The 14,817-nt window shown below is 45.7% G+C and overlaps 1 protein-coding gene across 1 annotated transcript in view; it reads left to right on the top strand.

The window, feature by feature from the left end:
- Positions 1-14,817, top strand: part of LOC137323413 (cytotoxic T-lymphocyte protein 4-like) — an 88,248-nt gene that overhangs the window by 27,173 nt on the left and 46,258 nt on the right. The gene's annotated exons all lie outside the window — the stretch shown is intronic.

The following is a 14,817-nucleotide window of genomic DNA, read 5'->3' as shown; positions in this document are numbered from 1 at the left end:
CCTGGATGATGTGCTCAAGTCTCTGGATTGTGGCTTGAACCCACAACCCTCTGACTCAGAGGTGAGCATGCTACCAACTGAGCCACGGCTGCCCAGCTAGGAGAATGGGGCTAGTGAAGTACACAGGGAATTGGTCAGAGAGAGCCTTGCCACTGATTGTCAGAAGGGGTGGTGTCATAACTGAAAGGGAAACATATACAAATTTGTGATGACAGGAGGTAAGGTTTGTGGAGACGAAGTATGTGCCTAATCAGGATATATATAGATGGAAACTACACTGAAGGACCGCAGAGGGCATCAGGCACTAAGTTGTAAAAAGCATCATCAGGAACAAAGATGGAAAGTTCTACATTTCAATAGTTTTTTCATTCGTTCCTGGGATGTGGGCGTCGCTGGCGAGGCCGGCATTTACTGCCCATCCCTAATTGCCTTTGAGAAGGTGGTGGTGAGCCGCCTTCTTGAACCGCTGCAGTCCGTGTGGTGAAGGTTCTCCCACAGTGCTGTTAGGAAGGGAGTTCCATGATTTTGACCCAGTGACGATGAAGTAACGTATCAAAATCTCTGAAAGACATCTGACAGTGCTTCACGCACTATTCATTACTATGTGGGTACAGTAATAGTTGTACAAAGGTACATAGAAACAGGAGGAACGTCGGAACGGGAGGGACGTCGGAACGGGAGGGACGTCGGAACGGGAGGAACGTAGGAACGGGAGGGACGTAGGAACGGGAGGAAGATAAGAAGAGGAAGAACATAGGAACAGTAGGAACATTGGAACAGGAGGAACATAGGAACAGGAGGAGTATAGGAACAGGAGGAATATAGGAACAGGCGGAAGATAAGAACAGGAGGAACATAGGAACAGGAAGAACAAAGGAACGGGATGGCCATAGGAAGAGTAGAAACATAAGAACAGGAGGAACAGGATGACCATAGGAACAGGAGGAACAGTAGGAACAAAAAACTGTTATCAGTAATGGTGGCCATGAAACTACCGGATTATCGTAAAAACCCATCTGGTTCACGAATGTCCTTCAGGGAAGGAAACCTGCCGCCCTTACCCGGTCTGGCCTATATGTGACTCCAGACCCACAGCAATGTGGTTGATTCTTAATCGCCCACTGAAATGGCCTAGTAAGCCATTCAGTTGTACAATCTCACCATAGAAAGTCACAATAAGAATAAAACCTGACAGACCATCCAGCATCGGACCACCTGGCATCGGACACGATAACGGCAAACCAAGTCCAGTCAACCCTGCAAAGTCCTCCCCACTAACATCTGGGGACTTGTGCCAAAATTGGGAGAGCTGACCTACAGACTAGTCAAGCAACAGCCTGACATAGCCATACTCACAGAATCATATCTTTCAGACAATGTCCCAGACTCTTCCATCACCATCCCTGGGTATGTCCTGTCCCACCGGCAGGACAGACCCACCAAAGGTAGCGGTACAGTGATATACAGTCAGGAGGGAGTGGTCCTGGGAGTCCTCAACATTGACTCCGGACCCCATGAAATCTCATGGCATCAGGTCAAACATGGGCAAGGAAACCTCCTGCTGATTACCACCGACCACCCTCCCTCAGCTGATGAATCAGTCCTCCTCCATGTTGAGCACCACTTGGAGGAAGCACTGAGGGTAGCAAGGGCACAGAATGTACTCTGGGTGGGGAACTTCAATGTCCATCACCAAGAGTGACTCGGTAGCACCGCTACTGACTGAGTTGGTTGAATCCTGAAGGACATAGCTGCCAGACGGGACCTGCGGCAAGTGGTGAGCAAACCAACACGAGGGAAAAACCTACTTGACCTCATCTACCTGCTTGCAGATGCATCTGTCCATGACAGTATTGGTAGGAGTGACCACCGCACAGTCCTTGTGGAGATGAAGTCCCGTCTTCATACTGAGGACACCATCCAACATGTTGTGTGGCACTACCACTGTGCTAAATGGGATAGATTCAGAACAGATCTAGCAGCTCAAAACTGGGCATCGATGAGGAGCTGTGGGCCATCAGCAGCAGCAGAATTGTATTCCAGCACAATCTGTAACCTCATGGCCCGGCATATTCCTCACTCTACCATTACCAACAAGCCAGGGGATAAACCATGGTTCAATGAGGAGTGTAGAAGAGCATGCCAGGAGCAGCACCAGGTGTACCTAAAAATGAGGTGCCAACCTGGTGAAGCTACAACACAGGACAACATGCATGCTAAACAGCAGAAGCAACATGCTATAGACAGAGCTAAGCGATTCCACAACAAACGGATCAGATCAAAGCTCTGCAGTCCTGCCACATCCAGTCGTGAATGGTGGTGGACAATTAAACAACTAACGGGAGGAGGAGGCTCTGCAAACATCCCCATTCTCAACTATGGCGGAGACCAGCGCGTGAGTGCAAAAGACAAGGCTGAAGCGTTTGCAACCATCTTCAGCCAGAAGTGCTGAGTGGATGGTCCATCTCGGCCTCCTCCCGATATCCCCACCATCACAGAAGCCAATCTTCAGCCAATTTGATTCACTCCACGTGATATCAAGAAACATCTGAGTGCACTGGATACAGCAAAGGCTGACAACATCCCGGCTGTAGTGCTGAAGACTTGTGCTCCAGAACTAGCTGCGCCTCTAACCAAGCTGTTCCAGTACAGCTACAACACTGGCATCTACCCGACAATGTGGAAAATTGCCCAGATATGTCCTGTCAACAAAAAGCAGGACAAATCCAATCCGGCCAATTACCGCCCCATCAGTCCACTCTCAATCATCAGCAAAGTGATGGAAGGTGTCGTCGACAGTGCTATCAAGTGGCACTTATTCACCAATAATCTGCTCACCGATGCTCAGTATGGATTCCGCCAGGACCACTCGGCTCCAGACCTCATTACAGCCATGGTCCAAACATGGACAAAAGAGCTGAATTCCAGAGGTGAGGTGAGAGTGACTGCCCTTGACATCAAGGCAGCATTTGACCGAGTGTGGCACCAAGGAGCCCTAGTAAAATTGAAGTCAATGGGAATCAGGGGGAAATCTCTCCAGTGGCTGGAGTCATCCCTAGCACAAAGGTAGATGGTAGTGGTTGTTGGAGGCCAATCATCTCAGCCCCAGGACATTGCTGCAGGAGTTCCTCAGGGCAGTGTCCTAGGTCCAACCATCTTCAGCTGCTTCATCAATGACCTCTCCATCATAGGGTCAGAAATGGGGATGTTCGCTGATGATTGCACGGTGTTCAGTTCCACTCGCTAACCCTCAAATAACGAAACAGTCCGTGCTCGCATGCAGCAAAATCTGGCCAACATCCAGGCTTGGGCTGATAAGTGGCAAGTAACATCCGTGCCAGATAAGTGCCAGGCAATGATCATCTCCAACAAAAGTGAGTCTGACCACCTCCCCTTGACATTCAACGGCATTACCATCATCGAATCCCCCACCATCACCATTCTAGGGGTCACCATTGACCAGAAACTTAAATGGACCAGCCATATAAATACTGTGGCTACAAGAGCAGGTCAGAGACTGGGTATTCTGCGGCGAGTGACTCACCTCCTGACTCCCCAAAGCCTTTCCACCACCTATAAGGCACAAGTCAGGAGTGTGATGGAATACTGTCCACTTGACTGGATGAGTGCAGCTCCAACAACACTCAAGAAGCTCAACACTATCCAGGACAAAGCAGCCTGCTTGATTGGCACCCCAACCACCACCCTAAACATTTACTCCCTTCACCAATGGCGCACCGTGCCTGCAGTGTGTACCATCCACAGGATGCAGTGCAGCAACTCACCAAGGCTTCTTCGAAAGCACCTCCCAAACCCGCGACCTCTACCACCTAGAAGGACAAGATCAGCAGGCACATGGGAACAACACCTGCATGTTCCCCTCCAAGTCACACACCATTCCCGACTTGGAAATATATCGCCGTTCCTTCATCGTCACTGGGTCAAAATCCTGGAGCTCCCTTCCTAACAGCACTGTGGGAGAACCTTCACCACATGGACTGCAGCAATTCAGGAAGGTGGCTCACCACCACCTTTTCAAGGTTAATTAGGGATGGGCAATTAATCCTGGCCTTGTCAGCGATGCCCATATCCCATGAATAAATAAAAAAAGAACAGCAGGAGCAGATGAACATGAGGAACGTAGGAAGAGGAGGAACATAGGCACAGTAGGAACATTGAAACAGTAGGAACATCGGAATTGGAGGAACAAAGGGACAGGTGGAACTCAGGAACAGGAGGAACGTTGGGACAGTAGGAACATAATATCAGTAGGAACAAAGGAACATATGGAACTTAGGCACAGTTGGAACTTAAGAACAGCAGGAATATAGGAACAGGAGGAACAGGAGGAATGTAGGAACAGGAGGAATATAGGAACTGGAGGAACAAAGGAACAGTAGGAATGTAGGAACAAGAGGACCATGGGATTAGGAGGAACATAGGAACAGGTGCAACAAAGAAACTGGTGGAACGTAGGAACATGTGGAACGTAGGAACATGTGGAATGTGGGAACAAGAGGACCATAGGAATAGGAGGAACAAAGGAACAGAAGAAACATAGGAACAGGAGGAAAGAAAGAACAGTAGCAACATAGGAACAGTGGGAACAAAGGTAGATAGGAACAGGAGGAACGTAGGAACAGGAGGAACGTAGGAACAGGAGGAACGTAGGAACAGGAGGAACGTAGGAACAGGAGGAACAGGATGACCATCGGAATACGAGGAAGATAGGAACAGTAGGAACATAGGAACAGGTGGAACATAGGAACAGGAGAAACAGGAGGAATTTAGCAACATAAGGAACATATGAACAGGAGGAATTTAGGAACAGTAGGAACACAGGAACCCTAGGATCATAGGAGCAGGAGGAACGTAGGAACAGGAGGAACGTAGGAACAGGAGGAACGTATGAACAGGAGGAACATAGGAATTGGAAGAACATGAGGAACAAAGGAACAGGAGGAACAAAGAAACAGGAGGAAAGAAAGAACAGTAGCAACATAGGAACAGTGGGATCAAAGGTAGATAGGAACGGAGGAACATGGGAACAGGAGGAACATAGGAACAGGAGGAACATGGGTTCAGGAGGAAGATAGGAACAGGAGGAACATGGGTTCAGGAGGAAGATAGGAACAGGTTCAACAAAGGAACAGGTGGAACGTTGGAACGTAGGAACATGAGGAACGTAGGAACATGAGGAACGTAGGAACATGAGGAACGTAGGAACAAGAGAACCATAGGAATAGGAGGAACAAAGGAACAGAAGAAACATAGGAACTGGAGGAAAGAAAGAATAGTGGGAACAGAGGAACAGAGGAACAAAGGGAACAGAGGAACAGGAGGAACAAAGGAACAGGAGGAACATAGGAACAGGAGGAACAAAGGAACAGGAGGAACAAAGGAACAGGAGGAACATGGGAATAGGAGGAACAAAGGAAGAGGAGGAACATAGGAACAGGAGGAACAAAGGAACAGGAGGAACAAAGGAACAGGAGGAACATGGGAATAGGAGGAACAAAGGAAGAGGAGGAACATAGGAAGAGGAGGAACATGGGAATAGGAGGAACATAGGAACAGTGGGAACAAAGGACAATGAGGATCGTAGGGACAGGAGGAATATAGGCACAGATGAAACATGGGAACAGGAGGGATATAGGAACTGGAGCAACATAGGAACGGAGGAACAAAGTAACATGAGGAACATCGGAATTGGAAAAAATGTTGGAGCAGTGGGAACATAGGAACAGTAGGTAGAAAGGAACATGAGGAACGTAGGAAAAGGTGGATCATAGGAACAGTAAGAACAGGATGACGATAGGAGCAGTAGGAAGATAGGAACAGAGGGAACATAGGAACATGAGGAATGTAGGAATTGGAGGAACATAGGAACAGGAAGAACATGGGAAGAGAAGGAATATAGTCACGGAGGAACATAGGTACAGTAGGAACAGTAAGAAGATAGGAACAGTAGGATCATAGTAACTGTAGGAACAAAGGAACATAGGAACAAGAGCAACATAGGAATAGGAGGAAGATAGGAACACGAGAAACATAGGAACATAAGAACAGGAGGAACATAAGAACAGGAGGAAGAGTAGGAACAAAGGAACAGGAGGAAGATAGGAACAGGTGGAAGTCTCGGAACAAGGGAACAGCAGGAAGATAGGAACAGTAGGAAGAATTGGAATAGGAGGAACAAAGGAACAGAAGAAACAAATGAACAGGAGGAATATATGAACAGGAGGAAAGTAAGAATAGTAGCAACACAGGAACAGTGGGAACACAGGAACAGGAGAAACAAAGCAACAGGAGGAACATTAGGAACATAGGAACAAGAGCAACATAGGGATAGGAGGAAGATAGGTAAATGAGTAACATAGGAACAGGAGGAACATCACAACATGAGAAAAGGAGGAACAGGAGGAATGTAGCAACAGAAGGAAGATAGGAAGAGGAGGAACAAAGGAACAGGAGGAACAAAGGAACAGGAGGAATATAGGAACAGGAGGAACATAGGAACAGGAGGGACATCAGAATTGGAAGAACATGAGGAACAAAGGAACAAGAGGAATGTAGGAACAGGAGGAACATAAGAACAGGAGGAAAGAAAGAACAGTAGCAACATAGGAACAGTAGGAACAAAGGTAGATAGGAACGGAGGAACATGGGAACAGGAGGAATGTAGAAACAGGAGGAACATAGGGACAAGAGGAACATCGGAATTGGAAGAACATAGCAATAAAGGAACATAAGGAACGTAGTTACAGTAGGAACATGGGAACATAGGAATAGTAGGAACATAGGATGGAGGAACATAGGAGCAGTAGGAAAAGGATAACCATAGGAATAGTAGGAAGATAGGAACAGGAGGAACATAGTACCACAAGTAACAAAGGAACACGGGTAAAGTAGGAACAGGAGGAACATCGGAAAATGAGGAACAAAAGAACAGGAGGAACGTAGGAACAGTAGGAACGTAGTAACAGGAGGAACAAAGGAACAGGAGGAACGTAGGAAAAGGAGAATCATAGGAACAGTAAGAACAGGATGATCATAGGAAGATAGGAACAGAAGCAACATAGGAACAGGAGGAACATAGGAACAAGAGGAACATAGGAACAGGAGGAACATAGGAATTGGAGGAACATAGGAACAGGAAGAACATGGGAAGAGAAGGAATATAGTCACGGAGGAACATAGGTACAGTAGGAACACAGAAACATGTGGAACAAAGGAACAGGATGGACATAGAAACCCTAGAAAGATAGGAATGGAGGAACACAGGAACAGGAGTAACATCAGAATTGGAAGAACATTGGACAGTGGGAACAAAGGAACACGAGGATCGTAGCAGCAGTAGGAATAGGATGACCATAGGAATAGGAGGAAGATAGGAACAGTAGGAACATAGTAACAGTAGGAACAAAGGAACATGAGAAAAGGAGGAACAGGAGGAATGTAGTAACAGAAGGAAGATAGGAAGAGGAGGAACAAGAGGAACAGGATCATCGTAGGAACAGGAGGAACAAAGGAACAGGGGGAACATCGGAATAGGAGGAACATAGGAGCAAGAGGAAAGAAAGTACAGTAGCAAATAGGAACAGTGGGAACGCAGAAGGTACAGGAGGAACATAGGAACATGAGGAACAGGAGGAACGTAGGAAAAGGAGAATCATAGGAACATTAAAAACAGGATGACCATAGGAAGATAGGAACAGAAGCAACATAGGAACAGGAGGAACATAGGAATTGGAGGAACATAGGAATTGGAGGAACATAGGAACTGGAGGAACATAGGAACAGGAGGAACATAGGAACAGGAGGAACATAGGAATTGGAGGAACATAGGAACAGGAAGAACTCAAGCAACATAGGAATAGAAGAAATACAGTAACAGAGGAACATAGGAACAGGATGACTATAGCGACAGTGGAAACATAAGAACAGTAGAAACATTGGAATTGAGGAACGTAGGAACAGGAGGAACGTAGGAACAGGAGGAACATAGGAATAGGAGGAACAAAGGTACAGGAGGAATGTAGGAACACTGGGAACATCGGAACAGGTGGAATGTAGGAACAGGAGGAACATAGAACATACGAAAAATAGGAACAGCAGGAACTTAGGAACAGGAAGCACATAGGGACTGGAGCAACATAGGAACTGTAGGAACAGGATGAACATAGCAAGAGGAGAACATAAGAACAAGCGAACATAGGAACATGGAGATCGTAGGAACAGGAGGAACAAAGGAACAGATGAAACATAGGAACAGTAGAAACATAGGAACAGGAGGAACATAGGAACAGTAGAAACATAGGAGTGGAGGAACAAAGGAACAGGAGCAACATAGAAATAGTAGGAACATGTGAACAAGAGGAACATAGGAACATGAGGATTGTGTGAACAGGAGCAACATAGCAACAGGTGAAACAAAGGAACAGAAGGAACATGAGGAATGTGGCAATAGGTAGAGCATAGGAACAGGTGGGATATAAGAACAGGAGGAATGTAGGATGAGTAGGAACAAAGGAACGGAGGAACGGAGCAACAGTGGCAAAAAAGGAACATGAGGAATGTAGGAACAGGAGGATCATAGGAATAGGAGGAACATAGTAACAGAAGGAATGTAGGAACGGGAGGAACATAGAACCAACGAAACATAGGAACAGGAGGCACAGAGGGACTGGAGGATCATAGAAACAGGAGGAGCATAGGAACAGTAGGAAGATAGAACAGATGAAACATAGGAACAGGAGGGACATAAGAACAGGAGGGACATGGGAACAGTAGGATTACTATGAACACAGGAACAGGGGGAACATAGGAACAGAAAAAAACAAAGGAAAAGGAGGAACAAAGAAACTGAGGTACATGGGAACAATAGGAACGTAGGAACAATAGGAGCATCGGAACAGTGGGAACATAGGAACAGGAGGAACATAGGAACATGAGAAATATAGGAACAGGAGGAACATCAGAACAGAGGATCATAGGAACATTAGGAACATCAGAATTGGAAGAACATAGGAACAAAAGAACATGAGGAACGTAAGAACTGGAGGAACTTAGGAACATGAGAAAAGGAGGATCATAGGAACAGGAGGAACATAGGAACAGGTGGAATGTAGGAACAGGAGGAAGATAGAACAGATGAAACTTAGGAACAAGAGGGACATAGGAACAGGAGAAACATAGGAACTGGAGCAACATATGAACAGTAGGACTATAGTAACAGAGGAACATACAAACCGTAGGAACAGGATAACCATAGGAACAGTAGAAACATGGGAACAGAGGAACATAGGAACAGGAGGAACATAGGAAGAGGAGGAACATAGGAACAGGAGGAACGTAAGAAGAGGAGGAACATAGGAACAGTAAGAACAAAGGAACGTGAGGATTGTAGGAACTGGAGGAACATAGGAACAGTAAGAACATAGAAACAGGAGGAATATCGGAACAGAATGAACATTGGAACAAGAGGAACATAGGAACATGAGGATCGTAGAAACAGGAGGAACATAGGAACAGGTGGAATGTAGGAACAGGAGGAAAATAGAACAGAAGGAACACAGGAACAGGGGGGACAAAGGAACTGGAGCAACATAGGAACAGTAGGACTATAGTAACGGAGGAATATAGGATCAGTAGGAACAGGAAAATAGAGGAACAATAGAAACATAGGAACTGAGGAACAAAGGAACAGGAGGAACATAGAAATAGTAGGAACATAGGAACAGGAAGAACATAGGAACAGGTTGAATATAAGTATAGGAGGAACATAGGAACAGCTGGAAAAGAAGAACAGGTGGAACATAGGATGAGTAGGAACATAGGAACGGAGGAACGGAGGAACAGTAACAATATAGTAACAGTAGGAACAAAGGAACAGGAGGAACATAGGAACAGCTGAAACATCGGAATTGGTTGAACATAGGAACAGAGGAACAAAGGAACATTAATAACGTAGGAACAGAGGAACATAGGAACAAATGGAATATAGTAACAGTAGGAACAAAGGAACATGAGGGATGTAGGAACAGAAGGAACACAGGAATAGGAGGAATATAGGAACAGGAGGAAAAAAAGGAACAGAAGGAACGTAGGAAAAGGAGGTACATAGGAAAAGGAGGAACATCGGAATAGGAGGAACATAGGAAAAGGAGGAACAAAGGAAAAGGAGGAACATAGAAAAGGAGGAACATAGGAACAGAAGGTACAAAGGAAAAGGTGGAACATAGGAATTGGAGGAATTTAGGAACAGAAGAAACAAAGGAAAAGAAGGAGCATAGGAACAAGAGAAAAGTAGAAACAGGAGGAACATAGGAACAGGTGGAATGTAGCAACAGGAGGGACATAGGAAATGGAACAACATAGGAACATTAGGAATATAGTAACGAAGGAACATAGGAACAGTAGGCACAGGATGACCATAGGAACAGTAGGCACAGGATGACCATAGGAACAGTAGGCACAGGATGACCATAGGAACAGTAGGCACAGGATGACCATAGGAACAGTAGGCACAGGATGACCATAGGAACAGTAGGCACAGGATGACCATAGGAACAGTAGGCACAGGATGACCATAGGAACAGTAGGCACAGGATGACCATAGGAACAGTAGGCACAGGATGACCATAGGAACAGTAGGCACAGGATGACCATAGGAACAGTAGGCACAGGATGACCATAGGAACAGTAGGCACAGGATGACCATAGGAACAGTAGGCACAGGATGACCATAGGAACAGTAGGCACAGGATGACCATAGGAACAGTAGGCACAGGATGACCATAGGAACAGTAGGCACAGGATGACCATAGGAACAGTAGGCACAGGATGACCATAGGAACAGTAGGCACAGGATGACCATAGGAACAGTAGGCACAGGATGACCATAGGAACAGTAGGCACAGGATGACCATAGGAACAGTAGGCACAGGATGACCATAGGAACAGTAGGCACAGGATGACCATAGGAACAGTAGGCACAGGATGACCATAGGAACAGTAGGCACAGGATGACCATAGGAACAGTAGGCACAGGATGACCATAGGAACAGTAGGCACAGGATGACCATAGGAACAGTAGGCACAGGATGACCATAGGAACAGTAGGCACAGGATGACCATAGGAACAGTAGGCACAGGATGACCATAGGAACAGTAGGCACAGGATGACCATAGGAACAGTAGAAACATAGGGACAGAGGAACATAAGAACAAATGAAACATAGTAACAGTAGGAGCAAAGGAATATGAGGGATGTAGGAACAGAAGAAACAAAGGAAAAGGAGGAACATAGCAACAGGAGGAATATAGGAACAGGAGGAATATAGGAACAGGAGGAACATCGGAACAGGAGGAACATCGGAACAGGAGGAACATAGGAGCAGGAGGCAGGGAGAACAGACTAAATATAGGAACAGGAGAGACAAAGGAATTGGAGCAACATTGGCATAGTAGGAATATAGTAATGGAGGAACATAGAAACAGCAGGTACATAGAAATAGTAGGAACATAGAAACAGCTGAAACATCGGAATTGGATGAACATAGGAACAGTAGGAACAAAGGAACAGTAGGAACAAAGGAACATGAGGAATGTAGGAACAGGAGGAACATAGGAATAGGAGGAATGTAGGAACAGGAGGAACATAGGAATAGGAGGAATGTAGGAACAGGAGGAACAAAGGAACATGAGGAATGTAGGAACATTAGGAATATAGGAACAGGAGGAATATAGGAATAGGAGGAAAGTAAGAACAGTAGAAACATAGGAACCGTTGGAACACAGGACCAGTAGGTTAATAGGAACGGAGGAACATAGAAACAGCTGAAACATCAGAATTGGATGAACATATGAACAGTAGGAACAAAGGAACATGAGGAACAAAGGAACAGTAGGAGCATAGGAATGGAGAAACATCGGAACAGGAGAAAGATAGGAACAGAAGGAACATTGGAAAAGTAGGAACACATGAACACAGGATCATTGGAACGGGACAACATAGAAACGGGATGAAAGGAGGAACATAGGAACTGGAGGAAGATAAGAACAGGAGGAATATAGAAACAGGTGGAACATAAGACAGGAGGAAATTAAGAACAGAAGGAACACAGGAACAAGAGGAACATAGGAACAGAGGGAAGATAAGAATAGTTGGAACATAGGAACAGGAGGAAGATAAGAACAGGAGGAACATAGGAAAAGGAGGAACAAAGGAGCAGGAGGAACATAGGAACAGGAGGAACATAGGAACAGGAGGAATATAGGAACAGGAGGAATGTAGGAACAGGAGGAATGTAGGAACAGGAGGAATGTAGGAACAGGAGGAACAAAGGAACACAGGAGCCCTAGGATCCATTCGGAGAACCATTAGAACAGGGGAACATAGGAATAGGAGGAAAGTAAGAACAGTAGAAACATAGGAACCGTGGGAACAACGGACCAGTAGGTTAATAGGAACGAAGGAACATGGAAACAGCTGAAACATCAGAATTGGATGAACATATGAACAGTAGGAACAAAGGAACATGAGGAACAAAGGAACAGTAGGAGCATAGGAATGGAGAAACATCGGAACAGGAGAAAGATAGGAACAGAAGGAACATTGGAAATGTAGGAACACAGGAACACAGGATCATAGGAATGGGACAACATAGAAACGGGATGACAGGAGGAACATAGGAATTGGAGGAAGATAAGAACAGGAGGAATGTAGGAAAGGAGGAATGTAGGAACAGGAGGAATGTAGGAACAGGAGGAATACAGGAACAGGAGGAATGTAGGGACAGGAGGAATGTAGGAACAGGAGGAATGTAGGGACAGGAGCAATACAGGAACAGGAGGAATGTAGGAACAGGAGGAATGTAGGAACAGGAGGAATACAGGAACAGGAGGAATGTAGGAACAGGAGGAATGTAGGAACAGGAGGAATACAGGAACAGGAGGAATGTAGGGACAGGAGGAAGATAGGAACAGGAGGAATGTAGGAACAGGAAGAATGTAGGGACAGGAGGAATATAGGAACAGGAGGAATACAGGAACAGGAGGAATGTAGGGACAGGAGGAATATAGGAACAGGAGGAATGTAGGAACAGGAGGAATGTAAGGACAGGAGGAATATAGGAACAGGAGGAATGTAGGGACAGGAGGAATACAGGAACAGGAGGAATACAGGAACAGGAGGAATGTAGGAACAGGAAGAATGTAGGGACAGGAGGAATATAGGAACAGGAGGAATACAGGAACAGGAGGAATGTAGGGACAGGAGGAATATAGGAACAGGAGGAATGTAGGAACAGGAGGAATGTAAGGACAGGAGGAATATAGGAACAGGAGGAATGTAGGGACAGGAGGAATACAGGAACAGGAGGAATATAGGAACAGGAGGGATGTAGGGACAGGAGGAATATAGGAACAGGAGGAATGTAGGAACAGGAGGAATACAGGAACAGGAGGAATGTAGGGACGGGAGGAATATAGGAACAGGAGGAATGTAGGGACGGGAGGAATATAGGAACAGGAGGAATGTAGGAACAGGAGGAATATAGGAACAGGAGGAATGTAGGAACAGGAGGAATGTAGGGACAGGAGGAATACAGGAACAGGAGGAATGTAGGAACAGGAGCAATATAGGAACAGGAGCAATATAGGAACAGGAGGAATGTAGGAACAGGAGGAATATAGGAACAGGAGGAATATAGGAACAGGAGGAATGTAGGAACAGGAGCAATATAGGAACAGGAGGAATGTAGGAACAGGAGGAATATAGGAACAGGAGGAATGTAGGAACAGGTGGAATACAGGAAAAGGAGGAATACAGGAACAGGAGGAATGTAGGAACAGGAGCAATACAGGAACAGGAGGAATGTAGGAACAGGAGGAATATAGGAACAGGAGGAATGTAGGAACAGGTGGAATACAGGAAAAGGAGGAATACAGGAACAGGAGGAATGTAGGAACAGGAGCAATACAGGAACAGGAGGAATGTAGGAACAGGAGGAATGTAGGAACAGGAGGAATGTAGGAACATGAGGAATACAGGAACAGGAGGAATGTAGGAACAGGAGGAATACAGAAACAGGAGCAATACAGGAACAGGAGGAATGTAGGAACAGGAGGAATGTAGGAACAGGAGGAATGTAGGAACATGAGGAATACAGGAACAGGAGGAATGTAGGAACAGGAGGAATACAGGAACAGGAGCAATATAGGAACAGGAGCAATACAGGAACAGGAGGAATGTAGGAACAGGAGGAATGTAGGAACAGGAGCAATGTAGGAACAGGAGGATTGTAGGAACAGGAGGAACATGGGAACAGGAGGAATGTTGGAACAGGAGGAATGTAGGAACAGGAGGAATGTAGGAACAGGAGCAACGTAGGAACAGGAGAGACAAAGGAATTGGAGCAACATTGGTATCGTAGGAATACAGTAACAGAGGAACATAGAAATAGTAGGAACATAGAAACAGCTGAAACATCAGAATTGGATGAACATAGGAACAGTAGGAACAAAGGAACATGAGGAATGTAGGAACAGGAGGAATATAGGAAACGGAGGAACACAGGAGCCGTAAGATCCATTAGGAGAACCATTAGAACAGGAGAACATAGGAATAGGAGGAAAGTAAGAACAGTAGAAACACGGGAACCGTGGGAACACCGGACCAGTAGGTTAATAGGAACGGAGGAACATAGAAACAGCTGAAACATCAGAATTGGATGAACATATGAACAGTAGGAACAAAGGAGCATGAGGAACAAAGGAACATGAGGAACATAGGAACATGAGGAACATAGGAAC

This window comes from Heptranchias perlo, chromosome 7 (assembly GCF_035084215.1).
Source record: "Heptranchias perlo isolate sHepPer1 chromosome 7, sHepPer1.hap1, whole genome shotgun sequence".
In the NCBI taxonomy this organism is placed as follows: domain Eukaryota; kingdom Metazoa; phylum Chordata; class Chondrichthyes; order Hexanchiformes; family Hexanchidae; genus Heptranchias; species Heptranchias perlo.
The sequence above is the reverse complement of the archived record's forward strand: the minus strand, read 5'-3'. Positions and strand labels throughout refer to the sequence as shown.